Genomic DNA, 19,098 nt, shown 5'->3' with positions numbered 1-19,098 from the left:
CTCGTCCATCTTAATAATGATGAGGTGCATTTTTTGTTATTTCCCCCAGTATCACTAATCAAGCTGCTTCAGCCACTGCTGTACCGAGATTAATTGTTTTCATTTTCTATAATTTGGACAGAGGTAGCTAAAATTGCAGCAATATATCACATGAACTTGGTGAAAAACTCCAAAGTCTTCTCCAATGAAGTTGTTTCATGAAGAGCTGATTTCAATGTGTTGAATAGTATTGTATCTCAAATGTATAATAAGTATGTGTCCTCCTTTCACAATTATCAGGGCTGGTATGACATAGCTTGTACTATGGGTATATCATACATTACCTAGTTTAGATCACTGATGTATGAGGTCTTGGCAGCTCATTTGTGTGTTTATCTGAATGCAATGTAGGGACCAAGTCTTGCCATTAATATAGTATGTTTGTTCTCATTTGTAGAGATGGGAAGAGGTGATTGGAACAGAATACTTGACAGCTTACTGCCATGGCTAGAGTGTGGTGTGTCCCTATGGAATTTGTTAGAGAATGCCATGCACCCTTGGGAATAAAGCCTCCAGCAGTGGATTTGGGTTTTGGTATGTATTAGAAAAATTACTTTCTTTTACAGGTTTGATGTTTGTTGATACTTGTCATGTTATTGTCAGTTAGTACCCCTACTGATGCTTAAAATAAAAGTGTGTGTTTGTGTACTGTATATTATGTCCTATATTGTCTGTTATTTGATATTTTAATTGAATTTCATAAAAATAAGTAAATACAAAATAATATCTGAGACGTAGCCAACCTAAAAAAAGACACACTTTTATGTCATGGCAGCTTTTCATCACATCCTCTGTGAAATAGCTTCTCTTCAGAAGTAGATTTCCCTGCACAGTGTTAAAGATCATGCGCAAAATAGGCCACACAAAAAGTTTCAGGAAAGGCTTCAACATTCAGTGACAAATGCTCTGGGTTCTGTATGGCTTATGACTTCTGAGGAGTACAAAGGTCCCCCACATCATCATCATTATCATCATCATTTGTACTCTGAAAACCCCCAATCGCTTCTGGTAACAAATACTTTTTCTGTACCAGTAATTGTTGTGAAAGTCGAGAATTATGGGGTAGTGCATTTTGACAGGGAATGTAGGCTATCCAAAGAAATAGTCAAAGGAGAAATCTCACCTTATATCCCCTTGTGTATTTTTTTTTATCTGGACTGACTGCCAAACAGTGGATTGATGCATCCTCCTTAGGTGTTCCTAAATTTCCCAAAAGACCCATGTCTGGAATGTTGAAATGGTCAGTACAATCCATATTTGTCTGCATAAAAACAAAGGATATTTGCCTAAATGCATGATATACTATTAGGGTATAAATAATATATGCCATTTAGCAGAAACATTTATCCAAAGCAACTTTGTCATGCATGCATACTTTTCTTTACATATGGGTGGTCATCAGAAATTGAACCCACTATCCTGGTGTTGCAAGTGCCATGCTTTACCAGCTGAGCAACAGAAGACTACCATTACGACTACTATTAAGACAGAGAACATTCACCACCAATTGCTATGATAGATCCGTAGCCTCAACAGCACTCTGTAGGGTAGCACCATGGTGTAGCTGGAGGACAGCTAGCTTCCGTCCTCCTCTGGATACATTGACTTCAATACAAAATCTAAAAAGCTCATGGTTCTCACCCACTTCCATAGACTTACACAGTAATTATGACAACATCCCGAGGACATCCTCCAATTTATCAGAGCTCTTGCAGCATGAACTGACGTGTGGTCCATCCAATCAAAGGATCAAAGGAGTGAAGCTAGTAGTGAAAGCATAAGCTACAGCTAGCTAGAACTGCAGTGCATACAATATGCTGAGTAGTTGGCTCAAAAAGAAAAACAATAGTTGAATAGCTTTTAACAAATTAATTTCTTCTGAAATGGAGAAGCAAGTGTCATTTTTTTAACTTTCAGTTTCACTTACTTAGCTAGCAAATGCAGCTAGCTAGTTCAGCCTACTCAAACACCTAGCTCAAACAGAGGGATGCTAAGCCAGCTGGCTATGACTATCCAACACAACACCGGAACTCTTCCAAGTCAAGGTACGCTTTTGGTCTTACAAATTTATTGCCACCGGGCCTGCCGGTGTAAGTGCTAAACTGTTTACTGACTGTACACTAACATTACTGCATGAATGTAGCAGTTTACTAACATGTTAGTTTTATTAGCTTTGTTGACTATGACGTTACTTTAGCTAATATGGTGACAACTATGTGGGCTGTGTAGCGGTTATGATATGGTTTGGCTTGGAACGTTTTTTTTGCCTGGTCACAGACAGCTGATTGGTTGTGGATTGAAGTCCACAAGCGAAGGAAAAAGGTGAGAGGCAGAGAGCACATAGATGCGAGAAGAAATACAGCGTAGCTGCTATGAAAGTGAACTGTGTTTACGTGTGATCAGGGGTGTATTCATTTTGCCGATTCTGTTCAAAAACATTTCTTAAACGGAAGGAAACAGAACAATTTACCCAGTGGAAACTCGTTTTCAACCGTTTGTTTAATGATTACACCCTATATCAGCTAGATGCAGGCAAGAGTGTGCAAGGCGGTATTTTTCTCTCGATCTGTGTGCACCTATGTTGTAGCAATCTCATGATGGGTGTAGGGAAAGTGGTAGTAAACCTATCACAGTTACATTGAACTGGGTGAGTGAAATATGAATGACAGTCATCCAATATGCTGTAATAGAAATAAGGCCATTATTGTCCTCCCACATCTTAATCAGCACTGACTGCCACTGCATGATATCAAATACATCAAACACATGGTTTCCATGTCTTTGATCCCATTCCATTTGCGCCGTACCAGTCATTATTATGAGCCGTCCTCCCCCCAGCAGCCTCCACTGTATTGTATAGATCAGGTATTCCCAAACTGGGGTACGGGTACACGCAATTCCATCGGGGGTACGCCAAATAAAACTGTGATTCACATTTTTTCTCGCCTGAGTAGCCTCGTTTCACTGCCAAAAATAAAATTGAACCATCTAGTGTTCAGCGAAATAACACAATGTCAAATACAGGTAGCCTAGTCAAATAATGAACATCCTATCACATTAACCGTTACTCTCTCGCAGGAATTCCACTAACGGTCCGAATGTAGCCAAACGTAGCTGCTGCTCATTCCGTTTGCTCGAAAATTGATAAATGGTTAAAAAAAGTGAGGCCTGTGTCCATAGAGACACATACCAGCTCTACTGGTAGTACTGCTACTACCAGCAATACTACACCTGCATCTGTTGACGACACAAGTTGTTCTGCCTCCACAAGCACATCCAATGCCAGCATCAGTAATTCTACATTTGTTGTTAGCCCAGCTAGCATGGACACTGACAGTTGTGAATCTGATGCAGCCGAAGAGCTACTGTCCCCTTACCCGGGAAGCACCGAACAACAGATAGGGACGTTGGACCATCGAAGAGGCGCAAATATGATGAGAACTACATTGATTTGGGTTCACTTATATTGGGAGTAGTGCCTTTCCTCAGTCACAGTGTGCTGTATGTGCAAAAGTACTATCTCACAACTTGATGAAACCTTCACTCTTGCGCAGACATTTAGAAACAAAGCATGCCAATTTGAAAAATAAGCCACAGGTGTTTTTTGAGCGAGAATTAAGATGACTTTCGAGTAGTAAGACATGTATAAAAGCAACAGATACCATTAATAAGAAGGGGCTAGAAGCGTCTTATATAGTGAGCTACCGAGTGGCTAGGACAGGCAAGTCCCACACTATTGTGGAGGACTTAATTCTTCCTGCTGCTGCGGATATGGCTGGGACAATGCTGGAGGAAAAGGCCCCAAAAAACTATACAGACAATGCCTTCATCAAACAACACTATTTCACAACGCATCAGTAACATGGCAGGAGATGCTTTGAAACATTTACTGCTTTGCATGCATACAAGCCAGTGAATTCTATGCTTTACAGCTGGATGAGTCAACAGACGTGGCGGGCCTGGCACAGCTCCTGGTATATGTCCGTTACATTTATGGGGGGGTCGACTTTGGTGGTCAAGATGTGTTGGTATCTGTACTGATGGCGCAAAAGCCATGACAGGGAGACATAGTGGAGTGGTAACGCGCGTGCAAGCAGTTGCTCCCGATGCCACTTGGGTACACTGCAGCATCCACCGAGAGACTCTTGCTGCCAAAGGAATGCCTGACAGCTTGAAAGACGTTTTGGAAACTACAGTGAAAATGGTTAACTTTGTCAAAGCAAGGCCCCTGAACTCTTGTGTATTTTCTGCACTATGCAATGGTATGGGCAGCGACCATGTAACACTTTTACAACATACAGAAGTGTGCTGGTTATCAAGGAGCAAAGTATTGATAAGTTTTTTTGAATTGAGAGACGAGCTGAAAGTTTTCTTTACTGACCATAATTTTCACTTGTCTGACCGCTTGCATGATGACGAGTTTCTCGCCTGAATGATCTGAATCTAGGATTACAGAGACTCTCCGCAACTATATTCAATGTGCGGGACAAAATTGAGGCTATGATTAAGAAGTTGGAGCGCTTCTCTGTCTGCATTAATAAGGACAAAACACAGGTCTTTCCATCATTGTATGATTTTTTGTGTGCAAATGAACTCAAGCTTACGGACAATGTCAAATGTGATATAGCAAAGCACCTGAGTGAGTTGGGTGTGCAACTACGCAGGTACTTTCCTGAAACGGATGACATAAACAACTGGATTCGTTATCCCTTTCATGCCCTGCCTCCAGTCCACTTACCGATATCTGAACAAGAGAGCCTCATTGAAATTGCAACAAGTGGTTCTGTGAAAATTTAATTTAATCAGAAGCCACTGCCAGATTTCTGGATTGGGCTGCGCTCAGAGTATCCTACCTTGGCAAATTGCGCTGTTAAGACAGTGATGCCTTTTGCAACCATGTACCTATGTGAGAGTGGATTCTCGGCCCTCACTAGCATGAAAACTAAATACAGGCACAGACTGTGTGTGGGAAATGATTTAAGACTGAGACTCTCTCCAATACAACCCAACATTGCAGAGTTATGTGGATCCTTTCAAGCACTCATTAACCTGTGGTGAGTTATTCACAATTTTCGATGAACAAATAAAATGGTATATGTAAGATGGCTAAATAAAGAGCAACATTATTGATTATTATTAAATAATTTTTTGTGCCCTGGTCCTAAAAGAGCTCTTTGTCACTTCCCATGAGCCGGGTTGTGACAAAAACTCACAAATTCTTATGTTTAATAAATGTATCGTATTGTGTTTGACAACATTTGAGAGTGCGCTGACCCTGGTGCTAGAGGGGGTACGCAGCTGGAGGTTGAATATTTTAAGGGGTATGGGACTATAAAAAGTTTGGGAACCACTGATATAGATCAATAAAAACATAGAAGGCTATTAAAATACCTGTATTTGACTAGTATAATGTGTGTTCCTAAGTTTGATGTAATTGATGTTAACGCCTTGAAAATTACTCATTGCAAAGATATGCAAGGACCTTGAGCATTCCCTCCATTGCCAAACTGTTATTGGGGGAGGGGTCTATATTAAAGACCCAGTGCGGTCCAAAACTAGATTTTCCTATGTTTTATATATTCACTGATTGTACTTGTTAAATCCAATTCAATTAGTTTAGATGAAGGGAATGAAACAGGTTAAATAAGGATTAAGCTATTTTTAAGGGTGAATGGGCAAGACAAAATATTTAAGTGCCTTTGAACGAGGTATGGTAGCAGGTTCCAGGCACCAGTTTGTGTCAAGAACTTCAATGCTGCTGGGTTTTTCATGTTGAACAGTTTCCCGTGTGTATTGAGAATGGTCCACCACCCAAAGGACATCCAGACAACTTGATACAACTGTGGGAAGCATTAGTGTCAACATGGGCCAGCATCCCTGTGGAACGCTTTCGACACCTTGTAGACTCCATGCCCTGACGAATTGAGGCTGCTCTGAGAGCAAAAGGGGGAGGGGGGTGCAACTAAAATCAAATCAAATTTTATTGGTTTAGCAGATGTTATTGTGGGTGTAGCGAAATGCTTGTTTCTAGCTCCAACAGTGCAGTAACATCTAACAATTTCACAACAATACACACACATCTAAAATCTCTATGTTAGGAGGGTGTTCTTAATGCTTAATGTTTGGTACACTCAGTGTATTTCCACACTATGAGTTTGGAATAATACTGTGAAATTGTGAACATGATAATAAGAACACATACTCTTACACATACATAGTGTAAGAGGTGCTTGAAAAGACCGGCTGAAATTTCAGCCTGTTTTGGTGGGATGGAGTTTTGGCCTGCCTGGTGACCAATAAGAAAGCGAGTTCAAAACCTCTCTGCCAATAACAGCTAGTTTTCCGTTTTCTTCTCCACACTCAGACAGTCCTAGCAAAAGTCTTGCTTGAGAAATGGCTGTTTGCTAATTGAAAACAATTAAAGTAAGGTATTTAATTGTTACCCAGAAATGATTTTAAAAAAGGCTGCTTTGGACCCTTAAAGAAAATTATTAGCTAATCATAACATACATTTGAGGATTCCATTGATAATTTGGTGTTTAAATCCTAAGTGTCCCTTGGGTGTTATTCAATTTAAAGGGAAATTACATTGTCAGCTAAATTATTAATCATATCACTTTAGCAAATAGTTTTTAAAGGATTAATGACCTTAGATTTGAGCATCTGTGGCTTCCATTTCAGAAAATCCTCATTTACCAAACATGTATCATTGCTGTTACTTACTGTCATTGGCGTTCCTACTCATGCTGGTGACACAATGTTATCATAATGGTAAAAATGATTTAAAGTCATTAAGATGCCCTATTAGTTGATTTAGAATGGGAATATGTACCCAAATACATTTAAATAAATAACAAATCTAGAAAATTAAAGTATAACCGCCCAGTTAAAATCTGGTGAATTAGAGTTTTCCCCAAATGGTAACTTTTTCTGTATATGTCATTATGAAATCATAGTGCGTAGGGTGTTTTCCTCAGTTGGTTTGATGTGTGCATTCTCACTTTCAGTTTTTTTGTTGGCGTAATGCGACAAAATCAGCCTTTCTGTCACTACACAAAGATACTTTAGTTATTTTTTCTAGTACCTGTGGAAACTGACTCGTTGTTTGTCTGACTGGAGGTGCATGGTCATTTCCTTAGCTGAAAATAAGACCAAGGTACCCCTGGGAAATTTTGTTCTACAACTGGACCAGAAGAAAGTAATTCAAGTACAATTGTCTGTCCCAGGACTGTGAGATGCAACGAATAACAAGGAATAATTGTTCTGGTTTTGTGTCACAAATAACAATTTTACCTGGCATATTTTGAATTTTGGAAGGGAGGGGACACTTGGCCCATTAGACTTGCAGAGAAAAGCGGGTGGAGCTACCAAAAAGGATACACTCCGGTACCACCAGTAGCCCTAGTTTCATATCTCATACCTCTCCTCACAGAACCTAATTGAGAAGCTGGTCTTTTTGGAAGATTTTGGTTAGGTTGCCGAGATTAAATTACCATTTACTTTAATTAGTTGATAACAATTCTAACTCATTGATTAATAAAGCAAATCCGCACAAATATGTTAAGAATATGTTAGGAATTACTCAGCAATTACCAGTTTTGATTTGAAAGAAAAAGAGAGCATGTGTGTAAACACACAGTATTGCACACTTATAGGTAATGTGGAGACCAAAATAAGGCTTGATTTGATCTTTATGTCCTGTGCTAGGCCAGATCGACAGTCTGTTTGAATCAGCTTGGTTGAAATAGTTAAGCAAAACAATATACAGTGGTATGTATTCAACCACCTTGGATTTCTTCACATTTTATTGTGTCACGAAGTTGGATCTAAAAGGATTTAATTGTAATTTTGCCGGTTTTTTTTGCAGTGTTACTGCTCAGGTATGTCGCCATGAGGCCTTGGTGAGGATGGATCAACCACATTGTAGTGACTCCACAATAATGACCTAAATGAAAAGACATGCATCAGGCACTAAAGTAACACTGCAAAAAAAAACGGCAAAATTACAATTAAATCCTTTTTGATCCAACTTCGTGACACAATAAAATGTGAAGAAATCCAAGGTGGTTGAATACATACCACTGTATATTGTTTTGCTTAACTATTTCAACCAAGCTGATTCAAACAGACTCGATCTGGCCTAGCACAGGACATAAAGATCAAATCAAGCCTTATTTTGGTCTCCACATTACCTATAAGTGTGCAATACTGTGTGTTTACACACATGCTCTCTTTTTTTTTGTATATTTCATTTGTATAAATTAGTAAACATTTGTGGAATTGACTTTTCACTTTGACATTATGGAGTATTTTGTGTAGATCAATGACCAAAAAAATCTGCCAAATGTGAAAAAGATTTAAGGGGGGTGAGGTAGCCTAGCAGTTAAAGAGCGTTGGGCCATTAACCGAAAGGTCACTGGTTCAAATCCCCAAGCCGGCAAGGTGGAAAAATATACCCTTGAGCAAGCCAGTTAACCCCCAACAACTGCTCCTTGGGCACCAATGACGTGGATGTCGACTTAGGCAGCCCCCAGCTCCTCTCTGATTCAGAGGGATTGAGTTAAATGTGAAAGACACATTTTGGTTGAATGCATTCACTTTTGCAGCTTACTAGGCATCCCCTTTCCCTACTTATGATACTAACTGTACTTGTAATATTATATAATACAATATGTGGGTGAATTTGTCCTTTTCAATTCAAAGCTAATTATCTTGAAGAGGGAGTAGTGACTTTTGAGCCTTTTTGGCCTTTTCCTCAGTCATTTGTTTGTCATATAATAAATAACTCACCGCTCTGATATGCTGAATGTCTCCTCCGACTTGCTTTATTGGACAATTATCATGGGGATATCGTCTCTTTGTTTTTCCTCAACTGTTCAGCATACAATTTATTATTTTATTTAGAAAAACACAAGGCACCTAGCACCAAATAATACTTCCTAGTTCCATCATCAGGGGACCTCTTGCAACCTTGAACCGGTAGATTAATTTAGACAGATTGGCTGACTCCTTATCCAGGAAAAGTCATCCAAGACTGGAAGACCTGATTGTGTTAAAGGGCTAAAGGGGAGCTCAAAGCTGTCAGCGTGGAGACTGAGGGGAAGAGGCAAGGTAATTAGATCCCATAAAGCCAGGACTCTCCTATCCGCTACTAAGGTTACTAATGAGGAGAGCCCTCGCTAACACAAACTGCCACCAGAGACAATGGGTCATCTGGCACAGACAGATGCAAAGACAAATGAAGGTGATGAAGACAGAGAGTAATGATCCAAATTAGAGCAGCGAAGCCACAATGACACATTTGGTTTTACTTATAAACACCACTGTTGAGGTGGCTGAGGTTGGATGGATTTGTAGAATACTTTTGAAATTCTGTCACAAACAACTATAATTGTTAATAAAATAGATGTTTTGGAACTATTATGATGGATGACACACTTGGCTCTATAAATACTTTTAATACTTGTGATGATAGTTGGCCGTCACCTAATCTAAAGCCAGGTCTTATTATGAAACGAGACATTGAGAATGTAAACTGTTTATGAGAATCACATGTATTTATTGTGTCCAATGTCTTAATTGTTGTTTTGAAAGTTCAAATGCTTCTCCTGTGAGGTAGTGACGTGCGACATACGCCTAGTTTATTGAAACGGATCACATACACATTTAGCATCTCCTTGTTTCCATAGCCTACAAGCCACAGATGCAGACCTTTGGAACATCTACATTTTAAAAGTCTAATAAATCCATGTAATATAGCTGACTGTCACGACTTCCACCGAAGGTGGCTCCTCTCCCTGTTCGGGCGGTGCTCGCCGGTCGTCGTCGTCGGCCTACTAGCTGCCACCGATCCGTTTTTGCTTTTCATTTTTGTCTGTCTCATTTGTTTACACCTGTGTCCTATTAGTTGATTTCGGTGGGTTTATTAACCGCCGCTGCCTGCTATTCTTTGTGCGGGATTATTTGCTGTTGTTGCTCTGCTGGGGGTGCGTGTTTGCGCCACAGGGTTTTTTGTTTCCTCACGGTCGTGTTTTACCGTGTGTAGAGTATTTTGGAGTAGAGGTTTCTCCTCCGTGTGTTACGTTTATTTCCCTGTGTATGGCGACTTTTCGTTGGGTGTTTCCCCACCTGTTGTTGTCGTGTTTGGGACGTTTAATAAACTATTGTGCCCTGGAAATTCCTTGCTCTCCTGCACCTACCTCTTCTTAGGAGGAACGTAACACCGACACCATCACAATAAATACATTTATTTGACAGGTCTAAAAAAAACATTCAATTTTTCATTTTTAGCACACACTCTTATCCAGAGCAACTTACAGTAGTGAATACATACATTTTCGTACATGATATGAATAAAATGTAGTCTATTTCAGAAGAACCGAATAGCACCCTCAGTTGTCCTTATTTTAGGCCTTGATCTACACTAGTAGACTACATTAGTTCATTTAGCAGACAAGATTTGCTTAGAATTACGTGGCCATATTTTATATTATATTATGAACAATACAATTGAACATATGTCACAACTGTCATCATGGAGAGAAGAAGTGGACCAAAATGCAGCAGAGTTAGTGTTCAGCATCATTTAATTAAAAAAAAGATCACTGGAACACTACAAAAACAAGAAAATACCGACAGCTAAACAGTACTGACAACGTATCACACTGAACAGAAACAATTACCCACAACCCCAAAGAAAAACACACACTCCTATATAGGACTCCCAATCAAAGGCAACTCAACACACCTGCCTTCAATTGGGAGTCCTAATCACCAACAACCATTCACACACACACAAAAACCCTGCCACATCCTGACCAAAACTAATCCAATTGCTCCCTCTGCTGGTCAGGATGTGACAACATAGTTGAATAAAATAGGATATTTCCTCCAAACGATTTGAGAGAGTGTGCACATTCGGCTATTCTGTGTTGCGCGGTTATCAGTGAAACAGGTCCCCATCTATCGTTAATTTAGTTATTTATGCAAAGCTCTCATCAATGCAAAGGGTGGCTATTATTTGAGGTTCTTCACCTCAAATATGAAATATATTTTGATTTGTTTAACACTTTTTTGGTTACTACATGATTGCATATGTGTTATTTCATAGTTTGATGTCTTCACTATTATTCTACAATGTAGAAAAAAGTACAAATAAAGAAAAACCCTTGAATGAGTAGGTGTTCAAAAACTTTGGACCGGTAGTGTACTTCCAGACACAAATGAGAGAACTGCTCACTCTGACCATTTTACTCGCCCTAGCAGAGCTGGTTAGGCAGTTTTTATGTTATCCAGAGTGTTGGTGACTGCAACTGTGCTGCTGACAAAACTTTAATTCAACATTTTTGCCAACGTTTACTGACACCGGCCATATTCAACGGGTGTTGACATTTGTACATTTGTCAGTTATTCTGCGCTCTGGTACACTCAGATGAGAGTGCTTTGAAAATCAGAGTAGATAGCGAGAGCAAATTTACCAGCTACGTCTATTGACAGTTGTCACAGTGATATCATGAAAATTCTATTGAAATGGTTACTTGCATAGAGTCTTTTGTTTAGCCGTGTTAGAAAGGATTACCTACACAAACAGTGAGAAAAAAAAGTATGTGAACCCTTTAGAATTACCTGTATTTTTGCATAAATTGGTCATAACATTTGATCTGATCTTCATCTAAGTCACAACAATAGACAAACACAGTCTGCTTAAACTAATAACACACAAACAATTATACATTGTTCATGTCTTTATTGAACACACCATGTAAACATTCACAGTGCATGGTTGGAAAAAGTATGTGAACCCTTGGATTTAATAACAGGTTGACTCTCCTTTGGCAGCAAGAACCTCAACCAAACATTTTCTGTAGTTGCGGAGCAGACCTGCACAATGGTCAGGAGAAATTTTGGACCATTCCTCTTTACAAAACTGTTTCAGTTTCACAATATTCTTGGGATGTCTGGTGTGAATCGCTCTCGAGGTCATGCCACAGCATCTCAATCGGGTTGAGGTCAGGACTGACTGGGCCACTACAAGGCGTATTTTCTTATGTTCAAGCCATTCTGTTGTTGATTTACTTCTGTCTTTTGGGTTGTTGTCCTGTTGCATCACCTAACTTCTATTGAGCTTCTACTGGTGGACAGATAGCCTTACATTCTCCTGCAAAATGTCTTGATAAACTTGGGAATTAATTTTTCCGTCTATGATAGCAAGCTGTCCAGGCCCTGAGGTAGCAAAGCAGCCCCAAACCATGATTCTCCCTCCACCATAGTTTACAGTTGGGATGAGGTTTTGATGTTGGTGTGCTGTGCTTTTTTCTCCACACAGTTTTGTGTGTTCCTTCCAAACAACACAACTTTAGTTTCATCTGTCCACAGAATATTTTGCCAGTAGCGCTGTGGAACATCCAGGTGCTCTTTTGCAAACTTCAGACGTGCAGCAATGTTTTTTTTTGGACAGCAGTGGCTTCTTCCATGGTGTCCTCCTATGGTGTCCTTCCATGAACACCATTATTGTTTAGTGTTTTACTTATTGTAGACCCGTCAACAGAGATTTCTGTAAATCTTTAGCTGACACTAGGATTCTTCTTAACCTCATTGAGCATTCTGCGCTGTGCTCTTGCAGTCATCTTTGCAGGACGGACACTCCTACGGAGAGTAGAAACAATGCTTAAAAATCTACATTTCTAGACAATTTGTCTTACCGTGGACTGACTTTTAGAGATACTTTTGTAACCCTTTCCAGCTTTATGCAAGGCAACCATTCTTAATCTTAGGTCTTCTGAGATCTCTTTTGTTCGAGGCATGGTTCACATCAGGCAATGCTTCTCGTGAATAGCAAACTCAAATTTTTTGAGAGTTTTTTGTGTGGCAGGGCAGCTCTAACCAAAATCTCCAATCTCATCTCATTGATTGGACTCCAGGTTAGCTGACTCCTGACTCCAATAAGCTTTTGGAGAAGTCATTAGCCTAGAGGTTCACATACTTTTTCCAACCTACACTGTGAATTTTTAAATGAAGTATTCAATATAGACAAGAAAAATACAATATTGTATGTTATTAGTTTAAGCACACTGTGTTTGTCTATGGTTGTGACAGACCAAGATCAGATCAAATTTTATGTAAAATTTATGCAGAAATCCAGGTAATTCCAAAGGGTTCACATACTTTTTCTTGCCACTGTACTGACCAGCTCATTTTATAGACAAAAGCGTGCTACTTAGCAGACCAATCCAAATGCATTTCTCGGCATGTCCAGCCCTCTCATTGTCTCAGCCAATCATGGCTAGCAGGAAGGTTGCTGCCTTTTTCTGTGGCTAAACCAACTAGGCTCGTAATTTAAGAATTGTATTCGTATTTACAGATTGCATATACATTTTATTATTAAGGCACATGAAAGTTCACGTTCCAGAAGGCATTTCTGACAAAAAACGCATTTTGATAAAACCAAAAAAGTTTACGTTCAAATGGCTCTCCAGTGAAGTAGTGAAGCGTGACATATGCCTAGTTTCCTGAAACGAGTCATATGTGTGAAATTTGTTTTGATTTAGAATGGACCATTATCATGCACCTGTCTCGAAATGGGCAAGGGAGAAAAAATGATTTAAGCTCAAATAAAATGTTATTGGTCTCATACACATATTTAGCAGATGTTATTGCAGGTGTTCCTAGCTCCAACAGTGCATTAGCATCTAACAATTCACAACAATACACACAAATCTAAAAGTAAAAGAATGGAATTAAGAAATATGTAAATATTAGGACTGGCAATGTCAGAGTGGAATTGACTAAAATACAGTAGAATAGAATACAGTTTATAAGGGCTTCACGAGTGGTGCAGTGGTCTAAGGCACTGCATCGCAGAGCTAGCTGTGCCACTAGAGTTTCTAGTTCGAGTCCAGTCTCTTTCACAGCTGGCCACAACCGGGAGATCCATGGGGCGGGGCACAATTGGCCCAGCGTTGTCTGGGTTAGGGGAGTGTTTGGCCGGCAGAGATGTTCTTGAAGCTTTCCACATTCTTGACCGCGGTCCCTTCGATGTGGATAGAGGCATACTCCCTCTGCTGTTTCCTGAAGTCCACGATCAGCTCCTTCCTTTTGTTAACATTGAGGGAGAGGTTATTTTCCTGGGACCACTCCACCAGGGCCCTCACCTCCTCCTTGTAGGCTGTCTAGTTATTGTTGGTAATCAGGCCTACTACTGTTGTGTCATCTGCAAACTTGATGATTGAGTTAGAGGCATGTGTGGCCACACAGTCATGGGAGTACAGGAGGGGGCTGAGCACTCACCCTTGTGGAGCCCCTGTGTTGAGGATCAGTGAAGTGGAGGTGTTGTTTCCTATCAGGAAGTCCAGGACCCAGTTGCACAGGGCAGGGTTCAGACCCAGGGCCCCGAGTTGATGAGCTTGGAGGGTACTATGGTGTTGAAGGCTGAGTTATAACCAATGAACAGCATTCTTACATAAGTATTCCTCTTGTCTAGATGGGATAGGGCAGTGTGCATAGCAATGGCAATTGCATCGTCTGTGGATCTATTGGGGCAGTATGCAAATTGAAGTGGGTCTAGGGTGTCAGGTAAGGCTGAAGTTTGCAAAAGCACTTCATGATGACAGAAGTGAGTGCTATGGGGTGATAGTCATTTAGTTCAGTAACCTTTTCTTTCTTGGGTACAGGAACAATGGTGGACATCTTGAAACAAGTGGGGACAGCAGACTGGGATAGGGAGAGATTGAATATGTCCATAAACACTCCAGCCAGCTGGACTGTGCATGCTCTGAGGACACGGCTAGGGACACCATCTGGGCCGGCAGCCTTGTGAGGGTTAACACGCTTAAATGTATTACTCACGTTGGCCATGGAGAACGAGAGCCTACAGTCCTTGGGACCGGGCCGTGTCGGTGACTCTGTGTTATCCTCAAAGCGGGCCATGGAGAACGAGAGCCTACAGTCCTTGGGAGCAGGCCGTGTCGGTGACTCTGTGTTATCCTCAAAGCGGGCGAAGAAGGTGTTCAGCTGGTCCGGGAGCAAGACGTCGGTGTCCGTGACATGGCTGGTTTTCCCTTTGTAATCCGTGATTGTCTTTAGACCATGCCACATATGTCTCGTGTCTGAGCCATTGAATTGCAACTCCACTTTGTGTCTGTACTGATGTTTTGCCTGTTTGATTGCCTTATGGAGGGAATAACTACAGTTTGTATTCTACCATATTCCCAGTCACCTTGCCATGGTTAAATGTGGTGGTTCGTGGTTTCAGTTTTGCACAAATGCTGCCATCTATCCATGGTTTTTGGTTTGGGTAAGTTTTAATAGTCACAGCAGGAAAAACATCCCCTATACACTTCCTGATGAACTCAGTCACCGTGTCCGTGTATATGCCAGTGTTATTCTCAGAGGCTACCCGGAACATATCCCAGTCCGCATGATCAAAACAATCTTGAAGCATGGATTCAGGATATGTGGTTTCCAGTTTGCACAAAGTCCAGTGTAGTTCCTTAAGGGCCGTCATTGGGGCTGGATTTGATTGTGAGGTATTCTAGGTCGGGTGAACAAAAGGACTTGAGTTTCTGTACTACACAATCACACCATGAGTAGTTAATCATGAAACATACACCACCGCCTTTGTTCTTCCCGGAGAGTTCTTTATTCCTGTTTGCGTGATGTACTGAGAACCCAGCTGGCTGTATGGACGGGACAGAATTTCTGGAGAGAGCCATGATTCCGTGAAACAGAGTATGTTACAGTCCCTGATGTCTCTCTGGAAGGAGATCCTCGCCCTGAGCTCATCTACTTTATTGTCCAGAGACTGAACATTAGCAAATAATATACTCGGAGCGGTGCATGGTGTGCCCGCGTCTTGAGTCAGACTAGAAGTCGAATCCGAATATCTCTTCTCCGCCGGCGGCGTCTTGGAGCAGCCTCTGTGATTAGTTCAATTGCCCTGGTGGGTATGAACAAAGGATCCAATTTGGGAAAGTTGTATTCCTGGTCGTAATGCTGGTGAGTTACCCCCGCTCTAATATCCAAAAGTTATTTCTGGCTGCATGTAATAACACAAAAAACATTCTTGGCTAATAATGTAAGAAACAACACACAAAAACAAAATACTGCAAAGTTACTTAGGAGCTAGAAGCACAGATGACATGTCTATCGGCGCCATCTATGCACTTAAATCCTGTGGTTAATTTTCATAGGCTATTCTCCTGTTGTAAAGAGAAGCAATATGCTTAATATTAGGAATGTTGAGAAATAAATATAGTAGGCCTATCCTATCAAAAGCTGATGGGATCCTTATCTTTTTAATAGAGGCCATCAACTTTTCTCACGCAATTCCATAGCCTATAGAAATGTTGCACAACATAAGCTCATGGACTCTCATGAGTGATTGATTCGATTTTCGATTACATGTCAGAGTGATTAGAGGGACAACAGCGTGCTGAGTACCAGGCAGTTAGCAAGTTTGGTAGGCTACAAATGACCATAAGCAGCATCAGAGCATGGGAAAAGCCTAGTTACCATGACTAAATGGTGAAATATGGAATATGACTGTGGTCATAACTCGTGACCGCTGGTGTGGTGGTAATACATCCCTGACACAGCCCTATGCATAATCTGATTTCATAAATCGTGTATGGGTTTAATCTCAGTTCACATGGATCCGCTTTCTTACACTCCAACTGTAACTTTCTCAGTTGACATATACAGTGACCAAGTATTGACACACTTGATAAATATGAGCTAAAAATGCTGTATAAAATAAATACAAATACTGAGCTATATTGTATGCTCAAAGATATTGTAAAATTGTATTTCTTTATACTAATACAATTGCTCAGAGAAATAGTTGTTTTACGTAATATTTAAGTAATATTTTTTTCTCTCAAAAAGATTGGTGTCAAAATTATTGACACCTCTAAAAATTACTATAAATAAAATCAAACAAAATGTAATCTACATTAACATTCCACTTTTTGTAAAATCATCACAGCTAAAGGAACTGTATTGTGACCTTCCATGGGTTCCGGTTTCACTGGGGTTTAAAATGTACGGAATATGTATGAAAAATCTCTTTGTCATCCATCACCACGGGAAAAGAATTCACAAATGAAAAAAGAGACAAATGGTTGTTGACCTTCATAAATCAGGCAAAAAAAATGTGTGTTCAAAAAAATTGCTAAAAAACATATACCACTATTAGGGCAACAATTAAGAAGTTTAAACCACTGAAACAGTGGCAAACTTGCCTGGTATTGGATGCAAGTGTATCTTGTCCCCACGCACAGTGAGGAAGATATTTCGGGAGGCAAAGAAAAATCCAAGGGCCAAAGTTGGAGAATTTGAAAACTTGGTCGCATCTGTGGGTCAACAAGACTCAATCTACAATTAGATGCCACCTCCATGCCAATCGGCTTTGGAAGGGTTGCCAGAAACAAGCCTTTATTGAGAGAAACCTACAAATGTAAATGCCTGGAGTTTGCTAAATGGCATTGGCACTTAGATTGGAACCGGTGCTATGGTCAGATCACACAAAAATATAGCTCTTCGGCCACACACACCAGTTCTGATACGTGGAGAATGATGCATATGCAGAAAATAACTTACTGTAAAATATAGTGTTGGATCTTTGAGGTTATGGGGCTGTTTTATTTTCCACTGGTCCTGGGGCCTTCTTAGGGTCAATGTGTCACGTCCTGACCATAGAAAGCTGTTATTTTCTATGGTAGAGTAGGTCAGGGCGTGACAGAGTTTTTTTCTAGTTTAGATTTTCTATGTTGTTATGTTCTAGTTTTGTATTTCTATGTTGGGCTTTGTTTGGGATGATCTCCAATTAGAGGCAGCTGGTCATCGTTGTCTCTAATTGGAGATCATACTTAAGTAGGTGTTTTTCCCACCTGGGTTTGTGGGAGATTGATTTTGAGTAAGTGTATGTTGTAACTCTTCTTCACGGTTTGTTGTTTTTGTTCATTCAGTTTATTTGTATGTATTGCATAGTTTCACAGTTTAATAAAGAAAATGTGGAACGATATACACGCTGCGCTTTGGTCCGCTCCTTCATCGTACGACAACCGTGATACAATGGCATTGTCATCTCTACCAAGTACGAGGACATTTTTGCCAAAAACCTGGTGGCCTTTGCCAGGAGGCTGAAACTTGGCCGCAAGTGGATCTTCAGCAAGACAATAACCCCAAGCACACATCAAAACCCACAAAGAAATAGTTAATTGAGCACAAAATCAACCTTTTGCAATGGCCATCTGAGTCTCTGGACGTGAACCCCATTGAAAACCTATGGTTTGAATTGAAGATGATAGTTCTAAGTGCAGAGTGAAGGATATCAAGGATCTGGAAAGATTCTATATGGAGGAATGGTCTAAGGTCCCTCACAATGTGTTCTACAATCTCATAAAATATTTTAGAAAAGGGGTGCTGGAATTATGAAAACAAGCTGCCAATCATTTTGACACCTATCTTTAAAAAAAAAAATGTATTACTCAATGTCAAGAGTGAAGAGGCGACTCCGGGATGCTGGCCTTGTAGGCAGAGTTCCTCTGTCCAGTGTCTGTGTTCTTTTTATTGGCCAGTCTGAGATATGGCTTTTTCTTTGCAACTCTGCCTAGAAGGCCGGCATCCCGGAGTCGCCTCTTCACTGTTGACGTTGAGACTGGTGTTTTGTGATGAAGCTGCCAGTTGAGGACTTGTGAGGCGTCTGTTTCTCAAACTAGACACTCTAATGTACTTGTCCTCTTGCTCAGTTGTGCACCGGGGCCTCCCACTCCTCTTTCAATTCTGGTTAAAGACAGTTTGCGCTGATCCGTGAAGGGAGTAGTACACAGCGCTGTACAAGATCTTCAGTTTCTTGGCAATTTCTCGCATGGAATAGCTCAGAACAAGAGTAGACTGACGAGATTCAGAAGAAAGTTATTTGTTTCTGGCCATTTTGAGCCTGTAATCGAACCCACAAATTCTGACGTGCCATTAGAACACAGGAGTGATGGTTACTGATAATGGGCCTCTGTACACCTATGTAGATATTCCATAAAAAATCTGCCGTTTCCAGCTACAATA

The sequence above is a fragment of the Salmo salar genome, chromosome ssa12, assembly GCF_905237065.1.
Source record: "Salmo salar chromosome ssa12, Ssal_v3.1, whole genome shotgun sequence".
Lineage (NCBI taxonomy): Eukaryota > Metazoa > Chordata > Actinopteri > Salmoniformes > Salmonidae > Salmo > Salmo salar.
The sequence above is the reverse complement of the archived record's forward strand: the minus strand, read 5'-3'. Positions refer to the sequence as shown.